The sequence below is a fragment of the Loxodonta africana genome, chromosome 8, assembly GCF_030014295.1.
Source record: "Loxodonta africana isolate mLoxAfr1 chromosome 8, mLoxAfr1.hap2, whole genome shotgun sequence".
Taxonomy (NCBI): Eukaryota; Metazoa; Chordata; class Mammalia; order Proboscidea; family Elephantidae; genus Loxodonta; species Loxodonta africana.
This window is the reverse complement of record NC_087349.1, coordinates 1,370,527-1,387,160: the sequence shown is the minus strand read 5'-3', so window position 1 is coordinate 1,387,160 and position 16,634 is coordinate 1,370,527. Positions and strand designations below refer to the sequence as shown.

Below are 16,634 nucleotides of genomic sequence, written 5' to 3'. Positions count from 1 at the left end.
CCTCCTGCTGAGCTTGTGGCCTTTGTGTCTTTGTGTCCTGCTGTACTGCTCTGACCTTCACAGTCCCACACTTCTGGGGACAAGGCAAATTTAGACACCGAAAGAAAACCTCCTGCTGTTGAGACGATTCCGATTCATGGTGACAGCACGCGTTATGGTGTAGAACTGCTCCGTTGGGTGTTCTTGGCTGTAATCTTTACAGAAGCAGATCACTAGGTCTTTTTCTTCTGTGCCACCACGGGGTGGGTTTGAACCGCCAACCTTTAGGCTGGTAGCCAAGCAAACACCGTTAGACAAACCAGTGTGGCTTGATGCTCTGTCACTAGTGAGGGGTTCTGGGACAGTTCGGGGGAATGCATGAAGCGTCGGCTCACCGCTCTGAGGGCCAACTCCCTGAAACCGCGCTGTAACCTCTAACTCACGGGAGAGACTGGGAGGGGTGCCCTGTGCCCACCTGAGCAGAAGCCCCCTTTGTTCCAGAGCCGTGCTGTGCCACGGAGCTGAGGGAGCAGGGCCGGGGGAGCCGACTGGGGAGGGGTGCCCTGTGCCCACCTGAGCAGAAGCCCCCTTTATTCCAGAGCTGTGCTGTGCCACGGAGCTGAGGGAGCAGGGCCAGGGGAGCCGACTGAGCCCAGGTGTCTGAAGGGAAGAGGGCTTGATGGTTCCATTCCTCTCCCTCAGAATCAGCCAAGTCTGGCTATTGGTGTCCATCCTGGAGGAGGTGGTCCCCCTTCAAGAGACCCTCCCAAAGGCCTTTAGTGGCTCCAGTGCAGAGGTTTATCATGTCTCCAAGATCACCTCTCCACAGGCTCCGGAGAGGACCAGAAGTGATGGTCCTTCAACCTCTACTGTTACTGCGCAGTGATCCTGAAAACGGGCCTCTGGTTTCTCTGTGTCATCCACACAAAATCACCCCAGGTGTTATCCGGGTGTTCCCACCTCAGGGTGTTCTCCCTCAGGGTGTTCCCACCTCGGGGTGTTCTCACCTCAGGGTGTTCCCACCTTGGGGTGTTCCCACCTCGGGGTGTTCCCACCTCAGGGGTGTTCTCACCTCAGGTTGTTCCCGCCTTGGGGGTGTTCCCACCTTGGGGTGTTCTCACCTCAGGGTGTTCCCACCTCAGGGGTGTTCTCACCTCAGGTTGTTCCCGCCTCGGGGGTGTTCCCACCTCGGGGTGTTCTCCCTCAGGGTGTTCCCACTCCAGGGTGTTCCCACCTCAGGGGTGTTCCCACCTCGGGGTGTCCCGCCTTGGGGGTGCTCTCCCCCCAGGGTGCTCTCCCCCCAGGATGTTCTCCCCCCAGGGTGTTCTCCCCTCAGGGTGTTCTCACCCCAGGGGGTTTTCTTCTGGTGACTCTGGTTCCTCAAATTCAGGGCAGAGGCAAACCCCCCCATCCCACAAGCTCCTTGTGGCTGTGCACATGTGCACAAAGGGGCACAGCTGCACTGCTTTTGCAATAGCCATAGTCAAAATTCGTTTTTTATGTAACGAGCTTTGTCTTTCCAGCTCTTTACTAACTTGGAATTGGTGGTAACTTGGACCAAAGCTTCCACTGACCAGAACCATAGTCACATGCAGACAGAACTGGATAAATGATCGAGCAGGGGAATTAACTTTACAAAGCAGTCGTGGAAAGGGGGAGGTCAGACTTAAGTAAGCACTTTTGGAAACAGAAAGTATCTCAAAATGGAAATCCCAAACCTCCATGAGCTAAATCAGTTAGCGGAGCTGTGCGTGGGAGACGCCAGGCTAGATTTCTTTGCAAAGGAATATCGCCTTCAAACAAAAGTATTCTCAAGTGTGCTGAGAAACGTCAACCTAGAAAAAGGAGGGGAGGATGAGAGGGCCCCCAGGCCCCGCCCCACCCCCCCTCAGCTCCAGTTACCAGAACCGCTTGCAGTCGAGTCAGCCCCGACTCATGGCGATCCCACGTGTGTCCAAGTAGAACTGCGCTACATAGGGTTTTCAGGGACTGGTTTTTCAGAAGTATGTCACGAGGACTTCCTTCGGAGGTGCCTCTGGGCGTACTTGAATTCCCAACCCCTGGGTTAGAAGCCGACCACATTCACCATTTGTACCACCCAGGGACTCTCATCTCCAATCAGTTCTCCACAAAGAGAATGTTCCCTCCAGGAGCACAGTGCCAGCCAGCCCCTCCCTGCCCGGATCTGTAGGGACCCACCATGGACCATCAACACAGGTTCAGAAGTCTCAGTTCTCTCACAACCTCCACCCGTTCCCTCCTGGCACCTGGTCCTGTGGCCCAGGGAGTTGTCACCTGTCCCAGCACACTGTGACTCCATCCTCAGCCACCCCCACCCCGTGCTCACAGCAGGGGGCCTGGTCTTACTGCCCTTAACTTCCAGGATGAGGTGCCCCCACCTTATCCCTGACGCTACTGTCCTTAGTCTCCAGGTGGAAGTGCCCCACCTCATCCCTGGCCCTACCGCCCTTAGTCTCCAGGCGGAAGTGCCCCACCTCATCCCTGGCCCTACTGCCCTTAGTCTCCAGGTGGAAGTGCCCCACCTCATCCCTGACACTTCTGCCCTTAGTCTCCAGGTGGAAGTGCCCCACCTCACCCCTGACACTTCTGCCCTTAGTCTCCAGGTGGAAGTGCCCCACCTCATCCCTGGCCCTACTGCCCTTAGTCTCCAGGTGGAAGTGCCCCACCTCATCCCTGACACTTCTGCCCTTAGTCTCCAGGTGGAAGTGCCCCACCTCATCCCTGACACTTCTGCCCTTAGTCTCCAGGTGGAAGTGCCCCACCTCACCCCTGACACTTCTGCCCTTAGTCTCCAGGTGGAAGTGCCCCACCTCATCCCTGACACTTCTACCCTTAGTCTCCAGGTGGAAGTGCCCCACCTCACCCCTGACACTTCTGCCCTTAGTCTCCAGGTGGAAGTGCCCCACCTCATCCCTGGCCCTACTGCCCTTAGTCTCCAGGCGGAAGTGCCCCACCTCATCCCTGACACTTCTGCCCTTAGTCTCCAGGTGGAAGTGCCCCACCTCACCCCTGACACTTCTGCCCTTAGTCTCCAGGTGGAAGTGCCCCACCTCATCCCTGACACTTCTGCCCTTAGTCTCCAGGTGGAAGTGCCCCACCTCACCCCTGACACTTCTGCCCTTAGTCTCCAGGTGGAAGTGCCCCACCTCATCCCTGGCCCTACTGCCCTTAGTCTCCAGGTGGAAGTGCCCCACCTCATCTCTGGCCCTACTGCCCTTAGTCTCCAGGTGGAAGTGCTCCCACCTCGTCCTGACCCCTTTTATGGCCCTTGATGTTTCCTCACCCAGTCTGCCATCTGCAGCGCAGGGACTGGCCATTCTACCATCCCACCATCCCTCGTCTGTCTTCTTCCTTCCATTTGAATAGTTCCTGGTCCACAGTAGCTGCTCCCTGGATCCATCATTCGTTAATCACAGGAGTTCATCTCCCTAGGCCCAGACGAATCCCCTCAGGACCCTCACAGCAGTTGCAGGTGCCACCAATCAATCTTTGCTGAAAAACTTTGTAAAACTGGAGAGACGCTGGGATGGGGACAGGCAAGTGTTGACTTTCAAACATTTCTATAGAGTGGACTCCATGAAGCATAGCGTAGGCCAAGGGTGACTGACCGAATTCTGAAATAGGCCACCAAACAGGTGATAGGTGAGGATTTGGGGGAGAACAATGTTTGTGTGATCCAACACCAGCGCCCAGAATCGGGACATCCCACACTTACTGACATCGTCTCCATGTAGGAGCCGAAATGAGCCAAAGGGGACACCAGAGGTTGTTGTTGAGTGTCAGCTGCTGCCGAGTCCCATTCATGGTGACCTGACGGACAACAGGAGACGTTGCCCGGCCCTGCGGCATCTTCGTGGTTGTTGGCGTGTTTGAGTACACTGTTGCAGCTATTGTCTCGCTCCGTCTCATGACGGGTTTTCCTCGTTTTCGCTGACTCTCTACTTTACCAACCATGATGTACGTTTCCAGTGATGAGTCTCTCCTGGGAGGTGCGTAAGGTAGTGTGTTCTGATCGTCTGGGTTGTGGCTCCCACACCGGGAACCATGCATAACCTGTGGCTGTTTTACCTGGGCTCTCAGCCAGAGGATCTCAGTGCGCTTCCACCCTGGGAGCAGACTCGGTCTGAGCGGTGTCCAGGGTCAAGTGCCTCGGTGCCTCGTTCCCTGATTGTAGCAGAGCATTTGACAAAACCCACCATGGTGTTTTTTGCTTATTTGACAAATGCTTATCAAAGTTTGCATTGTGTTAGACGCTTCGTCAGGGCCTGCAGCTGAGAAGCAAACAAGGGGTTCGTTGAGATAGAGAAAAACAAATCCCAGTCAGACTTTGATTGCCTGAAATGCCCTTTGGAGCAAAGCAGGAAGTTGGTCCGCTGATGGACCTGTGTGTGTCCTGCCCTCTTGTGTGACCACCCCCACCCCACCCACCCCCACCACCCACTCTCCCCACCTCCCACCCCACCCCACCTCACCCCACTCCACTCCCCACCTCCCACTCACTCTCTCCATTCCCCACCTACATCCTCCCCACCCCTTCACCCAGAGTCCTCCTCAGACCACCCTCTCTACGGCGCTGCATTGCCTGGTCATTTTGACCCCTTTTCTGGCTTTGTTTTTCCCCGTTGCACTTTTCCTTCTCTGCAGTCTTCCATGGGTTTATTCATGTAGGGGCCCTTGTCTGTCCCCGCCCGAGGGTGTGCTGTGAATCGAGGGGGCCCTAGTTCCTCTCTCTTCAGTAAGCTTGTCAGTGGCCATCCTTGTCCTTCCTGCTAACCAGCCGTCCAGATGAGGGAACACCAGGAGGGATAGCTAAGAGGGCAAACGAGGGACTCAAATTCCCAGTAACACGGGAAAGCACTTGGATCACTGGAAAAAGATAATGAAGTGTGAGTTATCACTGTTATTTCAAAGAGCTATTGCTCTGAGCCAAAACCAATAAAATGAAACCATCAAGGTCAGATATAAGTTCATGCATTTGGGTTCAAAAGTCAATTACCCAAGTCCAGACAAGAGAGCCCTGAGGGGCCAGCTTTCCAAGGAACCACCGTCCAATCCATTGTTGGAACTATTCACCTGCCATCACCTGTGGCCAGGTGGTCACAGTACACCCTAGGGATGTCACTCAGTGAGAGGAGCAGGGTGTAAGTGGACATTGCCAGACGAGAAGGTGATCGGTGGAGGGTCATGGACAAGAGGGGGCCCAAGGTCACTTCCCCTAGAAAGCAGCGGAAATTAGGGGTTTAGGCCCGAGAAGGCCAGGGGAGCTGCTGTCCAGGCCATGCTGGTGGGTGTCCCAGAGAGAGCCGTGTGTTGGGGCTGCATTAGCACCAACATGTCCAGGAGCCCCAGCTGGCTGCCCTGAGACCTCAGAAGAAGGCCCGACCGGGGGCCGACAGGGAGGCAGGAGGGACCCTGGCCTGGGGCTGACCCTTGCCCGGGGCTGGAAGCTGGGCCAATGGTCTCTGTCCTTGCAGCTCTCACACCATCACCTGTCCTGGCGTCAGGACTTCCCTCCTCTCCCCACTAGCTCACCCCTTCTTGTGCTCACATCTGGTTGAAATCCTGCGGCGGAGCACTGCTCCCACACCACATAGGGAAGGGATGTGTCACCTGCTGGGCGTTGAGGTCTCCACTGTCCCTGATCACAGCACCATGAAGTGGCCCCCACCCTCAGCAGTGGCCCCCATCCACCTGCCCTCAGCCAGGTGGACTTTGACAGTGTTGGCCTTGGTCACCTCTGAACGCTAGCTTGGGCTCTGCATTGTGAGTTCATGGGGAATTCCTTCTCCTTTTTACAACATTCCTTCACCATGTTGTGTGCCAGAGGCCACCCCAGACGAATTTCAGTTGGACCTGAACTCCAAGTGTCAAGAGAGCACTTTTTACCTCAAAAAAGTGAAAGAACTAAAAAATGCAACTTGGATATGCTTTTGCTGACAGGTTAGATGCAGGGAGTGAGGAAAAAAGGATCAAATCCCCTATTTTGTGTGGAAACCAAGGTATAGAGAGATGAAGGAGCCCAGTCGAAGGTCACAAAGCGACATGCCAGGCTCAGCTCCAGAGCGACAGCCGCACAGGACGTGAGATCTGCGTGAATACAGGTAACTGAGCCCAAAGCCCTGCTCACTTCTCTGGATACTGAAGTGTCGATTTCCAGGCTGTGTGCCCTAGATGGTGTGCCATAGCCATCTAACGGGCCCTTCATCGTGTGGTTACTCACCACCAGGGGCTGTCTCCGCTGGATCAATATGCCTTCTCTGATGCTGCGTGTTTGTAGCCACAAAGTGCACTTCGGCTAAATTCCTTTGGAGGGGGGTCTTATTTCCAGAACCAGCATTTCCTGGTCACGTCATAAATGATTCGAGGGACACCAAGCTGCAGACCATGTTGCAGGAGCCTGTCCTACAGCTTTGTCCACAAGCTGCTCCTCGAAATCTCTCCATAAGCAGCAGACGTTATAAATTTAGATCTTCCTTTTTTATCTGATTTGCTGAGTGATCAAAACAGGCCTGTCACCTCTGAACAGCGAATAAGACGTCTCCAGCAATTTCATACATTTTGCACCAAAAAACTGGAAGTATAGATCCCACTGCCTGCGGCTACATTTATTCATTTACTCAGTAAATCCTCACTGAGATCCCAGGACAAGCCACACCCTGCCCTGGGTGAGGGGAGGGGAGAACGAGTGAACGAGAGAGGCAGGACTCTGCCTTGGGGAAGCAGGCGTGACAAAGGCACAAACCAGACAGTGACAGGCTTTAGCACCTGCTGTCACAGACACAGAGTCCTGGGTGGTGCAAACGGTTAACACACTGGCCTGCTGACCAAAAGGCTGGAGGCTCGAGTCCACCCAGAGTCTCCTCAGAAGAAAGGCCTGGCAATCTGCTTCTGAAAAATCCATCATCGAAAGCCCTACAGAGCAGTTTTACTCTGACACACAAGTTGGCATGGACTTGGTGGCAACTGATGTAGCAGTCATAGACAAACACAGGTTGGCGTGACAGGGAAACTGGGGGGAGGCCCGGCCTTGGGTCAGGTGGTCAGTGACGGCCTCCTTGGGGGCCAGCCCTCAAGCCACATGAAGACCAGGACAAAGGCTCTAAGAAGAGAGAATATGGGCTTGTAAGCTGGCTGCATGAGAGACACCCAAACTCACAGGTGTGAGCAACATGGGAGTCTTTCTCTCACGTAGTCTGTGTGGACATTGGCTGATGCGATGGCCCCACAGTCATCAGGGTCCTGCCTGGCATCTCTGCTCTGCGTCATCACCACTAACCTCCACCTCATGGACCCAGGCGCTCCCGGCCCTGCACCTCACCTCAATCTGGGGAACTAAGGAGAGGCAGCAGCTTCCCACATACAAGTCATGGGCTCAGATGTGGTGCGCCATCTCCACGCCCACCTGTGGGCTGGGCCCAGTTCACAGCCACGCGGCTGCTCAGGCAGCGGGGGTACCATCACCCTGCAGCAGTGTCAGAGGGAGATGGTGTCAGGGACACGTGGGGGATCCACCCTCCATGGCGTGTACAGGACAAGGAGGTAGCCAGTGTAAGGAAGGTCAGAGTGGACAGAGGTCGAGTCCTGGGTCAGGGCGGCAGGCCGTGTGGGACCAGGCAGCCCTGGTTCAATGCCTGAACTTTATTCCAAGAGCTGCCGGGGCACCACAGGGCTTGAAGTCCTGGCGTAATGTGCTCAGATTTATGTTTCCAGAAGGACACTTGCTGCCCAGTTTGTGGAGAAGGGACAGGCAGGAGTCTGTGTTCCAGCCCACCCTCACCAGCCAGGCTGGACCACATGTGGGCAGCAATTACGTGGTCCAGCCTCAGAGGCATCAGTTACTCAGACACGGAGCTCTTTGTCTGGGTGGCTGGTGGATGAGCAGCCCTCAGGGCCATAGCCTCAGTGTCTGATAGCTGCTGCAACCAAAGATCCCACGAGCAGGTGGCTTTCAAGAACAGAAGTTTGTCGTCTCACAGTGTGGAGGCTGGGAGTCTGAATCGGGGTGTCGGCCATGCTGATTCTTCTGGGAGGACCTGTCCCCTGTCTCTCTCCCAGCTTCTGGAGGCTGCCTGATGTCCTTGGTGTGCTTCGTGCAGGTAGACAGACCCTCACATGGCCCGTCTTCCCCTGTATGAAGCCCTGTTCCGATATGTTCTCCCCTTATGTAAGACACCTCTCAGAAGGGACGAGGACTAGGACCCGCCCTTCTCCAGGATGACATGACTGACCACATTTTCAGAGAAAGGTTTCCAAACAAGGTCACACTCACAGGTACCAGGGAGAGGACTTCAGCATCTTTTTGCAGAACCACTCGATCCGTAACAGTTCCCACAAACGACTGGCAAGTCAGTCTGACGTTCGTGGAGCCAGTTCAACCCTGACCTCTTGGTGGGCCAGTATTGCCAGGCAGGGGGAGCTCATGGAATCTCCTGGTAGACATCTGAGCCCAAGGACCGAGGAGCAAGATGAGTCAGCCCGTCATCCTGGAGGGAGGTCACTGGGAGGAGGGGGCAGGCCAGGCCCGCTCCCATCCCCTGAGGGGTCCTGGACCTCAGGATTCCTCCTGAACCACGTGTCCACACATGTTCAGCTCAGGTCCTGGCCTCCTCGCCAGCTCTCACTTAGCATGGCTCCCCTCATTACTTCCCCAAAGCCATCTGCCTGTGTCTCCAGCCACCAGCCCATCCCCTGACCTCAGAGCCTGGCTGATCCCAAGAGTCCAGCAATGGTTCTGAGGGATCATGACTCCACCATGCTGACATTATATAGGGTGGTCTAAAGGCAGTGGTACTGTGACTGAAAATGCTGATAAAGGGCCTGGGAGAGCCCTGGGGGCCAGACTCCGGAGGCTGGAGGCCCGGCCATGGGGGGACACCCAGCTTGTGGGGCGACACCCAGCATTTGCAGGGTTCCTCTGAGTGACCACCATGGGGTCTCCCCTCACTGACTGCTGTGGTGGGAGGGGAGAAAACAAAACTGAAGAGAGGGAGCCAGTGTGGCCCTTGGTGAGAGGTACCACACGCAAACTTCAGTGCAGTCAGGGATATCTGATTGTACTTGGTTTTACAAGATTGGTGTGTGATTATACAAAATGACAGATTCTGGAATGATTCACACCCCCAGCACCTGGAGACTGAGTTTAGTCTGTTGCTGCCGGGTTGTCCGTAAAACTCCAGCTCTTGTCTCTGGAGGAAGCTCGACAAGCAGCAGCACTCTGACCAGCCTTCCTGTGTAAACCCTCCTACCAATCAGCCTCGTCTGTGGGAGTGCAAGCACAATGCTATTCATTGTCTACCAATTCTCACACAAATGCAGTGCTATTAAAAATCTCAAAGATAATTATTCTCAAGAGTCTTCCACTAGGGTGAATATTTCTTGTCAGCGCCTTCATTTTCAAGGATGAATTTCCACCACAAAAAAAAAAAAAAAGATTAGGAAGCCAAAAGGAAATTGCTGCAAACTTCCAATTTAAATGTCCTCTGCCCTATGGGGAAACCCTGGTGGCATGGTGGTCAAGTGCTACGGCTGCTAACCAAAAGGTTGGCGGTTCAAATCCACCAGGCGCTCCTTGGAAACTCTATGGGGCAGTTCTACTCTGTCCTATAAGGTCGCTCTGAGTTGGAATTGACTTGACGGCAGTGGGTTTGGTTTTTGGGTTTTGGTGCCCTATGGGGATGGTTGTAATACAATGTTATGGGTTGAATTGTGTCCCCAAAAAACACGTTGGAATCCTAAGCGCCATACTTTTGGATGTAACCCCATTTGGGAGTAGGGTGTCTTTGTTATGTCAATAAGGCCATATCAGTGTAGGGTGTGTCTTAAACCAATCAGTCTTGAGATATAAAAAGAGCAGATTGGGCATGGAGAGCCGGTACAAATGGGGAAAGACAGAAGCTGCATGGAGGTCTCTAAGGAACCCTGAGAAGAATGCTAGAGGCCGGGACAAGGATTTTCCCCCAGAGCAGACAGAGAGAGCCTTCCGCTATAGAGCCGGTGCCCTGAATTTGGACTTCTAGCCTCCAAAACTCTGCGAAAATAAACTCCTGTTTTTCAAAGCCACCCGCTTGCAGCACTATAGCACTAAGACACACAGGTATACATATTTGGCAAAACTCATTGAGCTGTATGCTTAAAATAGGTGCATTTATTGCATACAAGTTATACCTCGGTAAAGTTGATTCAAAAGGCAAACAAACAATTTCCATTTTATATTTCATTCGTATGTTTGTGTCTGCAGCTCCGGAATCTTTATCACGGGGTTTTAGCTGGAATGCAGGCACAATGGAGCAGGGGTGTTATCAGTGGCAGCTTCCTGGATTGGGGCTAAAGTGTAAAAAAAAAAAAAAAATAGCCAGGAAATTACCTCGTAGCCCTAAATCCGTGCTGCTGTGAGATAACAGGCATGCGCATCGCAGAATAACAAGGTTGCTGTGGCACACAGCTGCCTGGCACAGCTTGAAAACGCAGACAAACACGGGCGTTTATCAGCAGCCTTCCCTGGTGGCCCTGCAGGCTTGGGAAGTATTTGTGGAGCCTGTTGTACTTCTGATAAACCGGAGAAACATCTGGTTTTAGACCCGTCACACAAATGCTAGATTCCAGTATCGTAAAACAAATCTTGGCTCCAAGTATTGCTTCTTTTGAGAGCTGGGATGAGTTTCCATTTTGTGACCTGTTTCCAGAGGTGGCTATCTGGCTGAGTGGGGCTTCGGACCCAGGACGGCCAGCATGCTGTTCCAAGTGGCCCACACGCCGCTGGTCCCACCTGAGCACTGGGTGTGGGAGTCACGGGGAAGGGCCCTCGTAAGGGCTTGAGAAGGTATGGACTGATTCAGATATGGAAACGATGCCGTGCTTGTTCCTTTTGCCCATTTCTGTGCTCTTGGTGTGGACTGGGAGGAGAGAGACCTCAGCGTACACTGAAAATTCACTGAGCAATCTCGTTCCAAAGGCGTTTCTCTCAGTCTCTGGGATGCAGTCTTCCCACACCCGTCCCCAACTCCAGGCAGCACAGTCTCCAGGCACACCTACGACACCTGGCACCACGCTGGCACGCAGTAGTTCAGTTAGCCCTTGTCGAGTGGATGAACGATGAATGGAGATTCAACTGGAACGTTCTAAGACTCTCATCAACCCTGCTGTAAAATTAGATGTGCAAATTCGGGTAGGCAAAAGAAAGGAAGACCCTTTACGAGATGGACTGACACAGTGGCTGCAACAATGGATTCAAACATGGCAACGACTGTGAGGATGGCTCAGGACCAGGCAGTGTTTCGCTCTATCGTACACCGGGATGCTATGAATCGGAACCAACTTGATGGCACCCAACAGCAACAACCAATTTTTTCATGGAATTTTGTGTGATGCCAAACATGGAGAAGAATGTGTACAATTGAGATAGTATCGTGGCTAAATAAAAGTGATCACTGTTAACCTGGCTCACAACAGGAGGATGCTGGTAGCTGGTTTTCGGGTCGGTGCGGTTTCTAGTGTTCCTGGCGACAGGTGGCATGTTTCAGAGCAGAGCTCCATGTGCTCCACCTTAATACCTCGGAGACAAATGGGCAGCAAAAGGTGACTCCAAGCCCCTTTTTAATAATACAAAATGCTGGGCATGATAACACAGGGTTCAGTCAGGACCCAAGTCCATGAAGAAAGGCATCCGGTGCATTCCACGGGACGACGTCTCCTTCAGGGGTGAGGCACAGGGCCGGTGCACCTCTGGAGACCCATGGACATATCTTCACTTCTGACATCAGAAGGAAGAATTAAGCTTCTGGGTCAGAGGAAATGTTTTTATATATAATATTGGTACACTGTTACGCCAGCACAGTCATGTCTTTTTATCAAGGAAGGGACCCCTGAGGGTAGAAGTCCCCGGGCCCACAGAAGTCATAACCAGGGTGTCCACTGTCTGGAACGTTCTGATTTGGGGTTCAAAACATGAAAACGTTCTCCTGCTAGAAAAATTAAGCCCTCAGCTCTGCAGGAAAACTCGTCCAGGCAGGCTCATTTCCCCCAAGAAGCCCAGGATTCAATAACGCATCTTAGATGCAAGATAAATGCAATTGCCTCATAAAATATTTTAAGCTCCAACCCATTCTGGAACAAAGCACACAGTGTGAGGCCAAGAGAAAATGACACCAGTGCGAGGAAATTTCCTTTTTTCAGGGCAAGAGCCTCTTTAATTCGCACCTTCCCAAGTGGAGATGGAAGAGCTGTCAGCAGGCGGTGAGGCAGCAGGAAGAGGGGGGTGATGGCGGGGCTGGAGGGTGCACCCCACTGGGAACATGATCACATAGCCGGAGCTGTGGGAACTGAAAAGGCAGGTCCCCCAGCAAACGTTCAGAAATAGCCCCCTTCTGTTAACTGAAAGTAAAATGAAGAGCAACAGACCTCTAAGCCTGCCGCAGGCAGAGAAATCACTAACCAGTTGCCATCGTGTTGGCTCCAAGTCACGGTGACCCTGCGCCTGTCAGAGTAGAACTGCGCTCTATAGGATTTTCAGTGGCTGATTTTTACGAACTAGATGACCAAGTCTTTCTTTTGAGGCTCCTCTGAGTGGACTCGAACCTCCAGCATTTCAGTTAGCCATCAAGAGTGTTAACCATTTGTACTACCCACAGACACCGTAAGGTCCACACTGGTGGGATAATGGTTAAGAGGTGGGCTTTGGAGTCAGAGCTCCTCGGTTCACGTGGCAGCGCTCTGTAGCTATGTGATTCTGGGCAGGCTACTTAACTTCCTGAGTGTCAGTAGAATGGGTCGAGAACTGTACCTGACGTGGTGGATTGCTGTGAAGATCAGTAAGGCGTCATACTTAAGATGCTAAGATTCAACAAGGAAAAGACACAGCAGCCCAGTCAAAAATGGGCAAAGGGCTTGAAGAGACATTTCTCCAAAGAGGACATACAAATGGCCAATAAACACCTGAAAGATGCTCATCGGTCATCACAGAAGGGCAAATCAAAATCGCAAGGAGATACCACCTCCACCAGTATCAGAAAGGCAGAATCTCAGGAGATACCACCCCCACCAGTATCAGAAAGGCAGAATCTCAGGAGATACCACCCCCACCAGTATCAGAAAGGCAGAATCTCAGGAGATACCACCCCCACCAGTATCAGAAAGGCAGAATCTCAAGTGTTGGTAAGGATGTGGAGAAACTGGAACCTTCCTTCACTGCTGGAGGAATCGTAGGTGGATACAGGCCCTGCGGAAAAGAGTAGCCTTCAAAAATTTAAACACAGAACTACCCTATGACCCAGCAATTCCACTTCTAGGTATATTCTGTCTTAGTCATTTAGCGCTGCTATAACAGAAATACAAGTGGATGGCTTTAACAAAGGGAAATTTATTCTCTCACAGTCTAGTAGGCTACAAGTCCAAATTTAGGATGCCGGCTCCAGGGGACGGCTTTCTCTGTCTGTCAGCTCTGGAGGGAAGTTGTTGTCATCAGTCTTCCCCTGGTCTAGGAGCATCTCAGTGCAGGAACCTCAGGTCCAAAGGATGCGCTCTGCTCCCGGCATGCTTTCTTGGTGATACGAGGTCCCCATGTCTCTCTACTCAATTTTCTCCTTTATATTTCAAAAGAAATTGGCTTAAGACACTATCTGATCTTGTAGATCTCATCAATATAACTGCCACTAATCCAATCTTATTCCATCACAGTGATGGGCTTTACAACACGTAGGGAAATCACATCAGATGACAAAATGGTAGACAAACACACAACACTGGGGATCATGACCTGGCCAAGTTGACAGATATTTGGGGGACACAGTTCAATCCGTGACAATATCCAAAAGAATTGAAAGCAGTGACTCAAGTAATTATAGACCAGTGTTCCTTGCAGCCCTGTTTATATCAGCCAAAAGGCGAGACAACCCAGGAGTCCCTCAGCAGAGGAATGGGCAAACAAAATGGGCCATGTCATGGATTGAATCCTATTCCCCAGAAATATGTGTTGGAATCCTAACCACCATACCTGTGGGTGTGATATGGGAATAGGGTTTTCTTATGTTATGTTACGTTACGTTACGTTATGTTAATGAGGCCGTATCACTGTCCTAACCTAATGACTTTTGAGATATAAGAGATTAGACTCAGAGAGAAAAAAAAAAACCTGTTGCCGTTGAGTTGATTCTGGTAGGGCAGAGTAGAGCTGTTTCCAAGGAGCACCTGGTGGTTTTGAACTGCTGACCTTTATAGTTAGCAGTCGTGGCTCTTAACCACTATGGCATGAGGGTCTCCAAGCTCAACAGGAAGCAAGCACAAATGAGGGAAAGATAGATGCCACATGGAGATTGCTAAGGAACCCAGGAACACTAAGGTTACAGAAGCTAAGACTTTCCCCCAGAGCTGACAAAGAGCCTTTCCCTAGAGCTGGTGCCCTGAATTTGGACTTCTAGCCTCCTAAACTGTGAGAAAATGAATTTCTTTTCTCTCAAACCACTCACCGGTGGTATTTCTATTACAGCATCATTAAGAAGCTAAGCCATGGTATATCCATATGATAGGCTATTACTCAGCCATAAAGAGAAGTGAAGTTCTGATACAGGCTATGACACGGATGAGTGAAGTAGGTCAGACACAAAAAAGCAAATATCGTGTGATCCCACGTGCATGAAATATGCAATATTTAGAAGAGGCAAATGCATAGAGGCAGAAAGTAGGTCAGTGACTACCAGGGACTGGGGAATGGGGAGTTACTGCTTAGGGGGTACTGACTGTCTTTTGGGGTGGTGGGAAAGTTCTGGAAATAAATGGTGGTGGTCGCACAACACAGTGAACGTATTAATGCCCTGAGTTGCACACTTAAAATGGTTAATATGGCAAATCAAATTCTTTATAATATTTTACCACAATTTAAAAAATAAAAATTTGGAACACTAAGCAGGCATCTAACCCGAGGTAATGACTCAGGGAGTGTTCAGCCGTTGTCACTACTGGGTCTTCACGAGGCCACCACCCAGCGGGACCAGGACAGCGGGTCAGCAATAGCCAGGCAGTGGGTTTGTGGAAGAGATCGCTGTTCGTTTGGTGTCACTGCTTCATTCCGATGAGAAGGCACCCAGGAGTCGGCAACAACAGGGAGCACCTGGCGAGCAGAGTAGGGGCACGCCATGGAGATAGGCCTGTGAAGGTCTTCAGAGTGTTAGCTGATGGGAGCTGTCTTCACAGAGGTCACCAGAACATCGGAACTTAGCTTTAAATGAAGGTTATTATAATGTCTCTCAGCTTTATTCCCTCCTACCTAAGGAGCTTAGAAATCTGTGAAAAGAAAAGCCCAAAGAGATACAGAGAGTTGCTAGATAGTCTCTCAAATCCCACTTGGGAACCACGATGTAAGTGAAAGTTGGGGAAAAGTGCTGAGACTGCAGAAATGGTGAACTCTGAGGGGGACATCGTTGTAGCAGTCTGCCCCAGTCCCACCCGACTCCCCCTGCTGTGTCTGCCGGAACAAGGGCTCAGTTCTGGGCTGAGCAGAGGGACTTCTATGCCTGTCCCCTGGCTCACAGGGTTTTTGTGGAAATTTAATTAGAGAAAGTGCCGTATCAGTATCGTAAAGGTCCCTGGTGGCACAAACAGTTTGCGCTCAGCTACTAACCAAAAGGTTGGTGGTTCAAGCCCAGCTGGGAGCACCACATAAGAAAGGCCTGGCAATCTTCTTTTGTAATGATTACAGCCAAGAAAACACTGGGATCGCCATGAATCAGAGTCCACTGGGAGGCAATGTGCACAGGGGTATTGGTGTCTTAGTTAACTAGTGCTCAATGGATTACTACAGATGGTGGCTGTAAAAAGCAGAAACTTACCTTCTCACAGTTCCGGAGGCCAGGAGTCTAAACAGGGATGCAGCTCTAGCGGGACTCCCTCGGGTCTCTGGGCTTGTGAATGTTTCCCCCGTGCGTGTCTGCGTTCATGTGGCGCCTTCCCCCACGTGTCTGCGATCACGTGGCACCTTCCCCTGTGTTTCTGTGTCCGTTCTGCTGTATATCTCATAAGTAATCACGTTCAGGACCACCCTGCTCTGGTGTGGCCTCCTTAAGGTGACAAGAGAAAGTCCTATTTCTAAACAGGGTCATGTTTACAGGTACAGGGGCTACAAGTTCAACATGCATTTTGGGGGGATGTAGTCAGCCACACAGGGTGAGCTCAGGACACTTCTCCCCATCCTCGCACACTGCAAAACTGGGGTCTGAGGACTCACCCTCCAGCAGAATGGCCTGCACTCCCAAGCTCCCCACCATCACCACCACCAGCTGGAGCGACACCCACCACACTCAAGTCAATGTCCACCTTGGCTGATGGGCTTGTGCCCTATACCTCCAACACACACACACACCAATACCCCCAACACACACGCCTACACCCCTATGTCCTCTGACACATACCTACACCCCTACACACACCTATACCCCAACACACACACACCTACATCCCTGACACACACACCTATATCCTAGATACACACACAAATCTACATCCTTCCACACACCTACGTCCCTACACTGCCAACATACACACGCACCTACACTCTCAACACACACACCTACACCCTCTCCACACACTTACGTCTGTCACACACACACACACACACCCCTATACCATTGACAAACATACCCCTACAC

At 51.9% G+C, this 16,634-nt stretch overlaps 1 protein-coding gene across 1 annotated transcript in view; it reads left to right on the top strand.

Annotated features, from left to right (window-relative positions):
* CNTNAP2 (contactin associated protein 2) overlaps positions 1-16,634 on the top strand; it is a 1,506,181-nt gene that overhangs the window by 1,447,782 nt on the left and 41,765 nt on the right. The window lies entirely within an intron of this gene.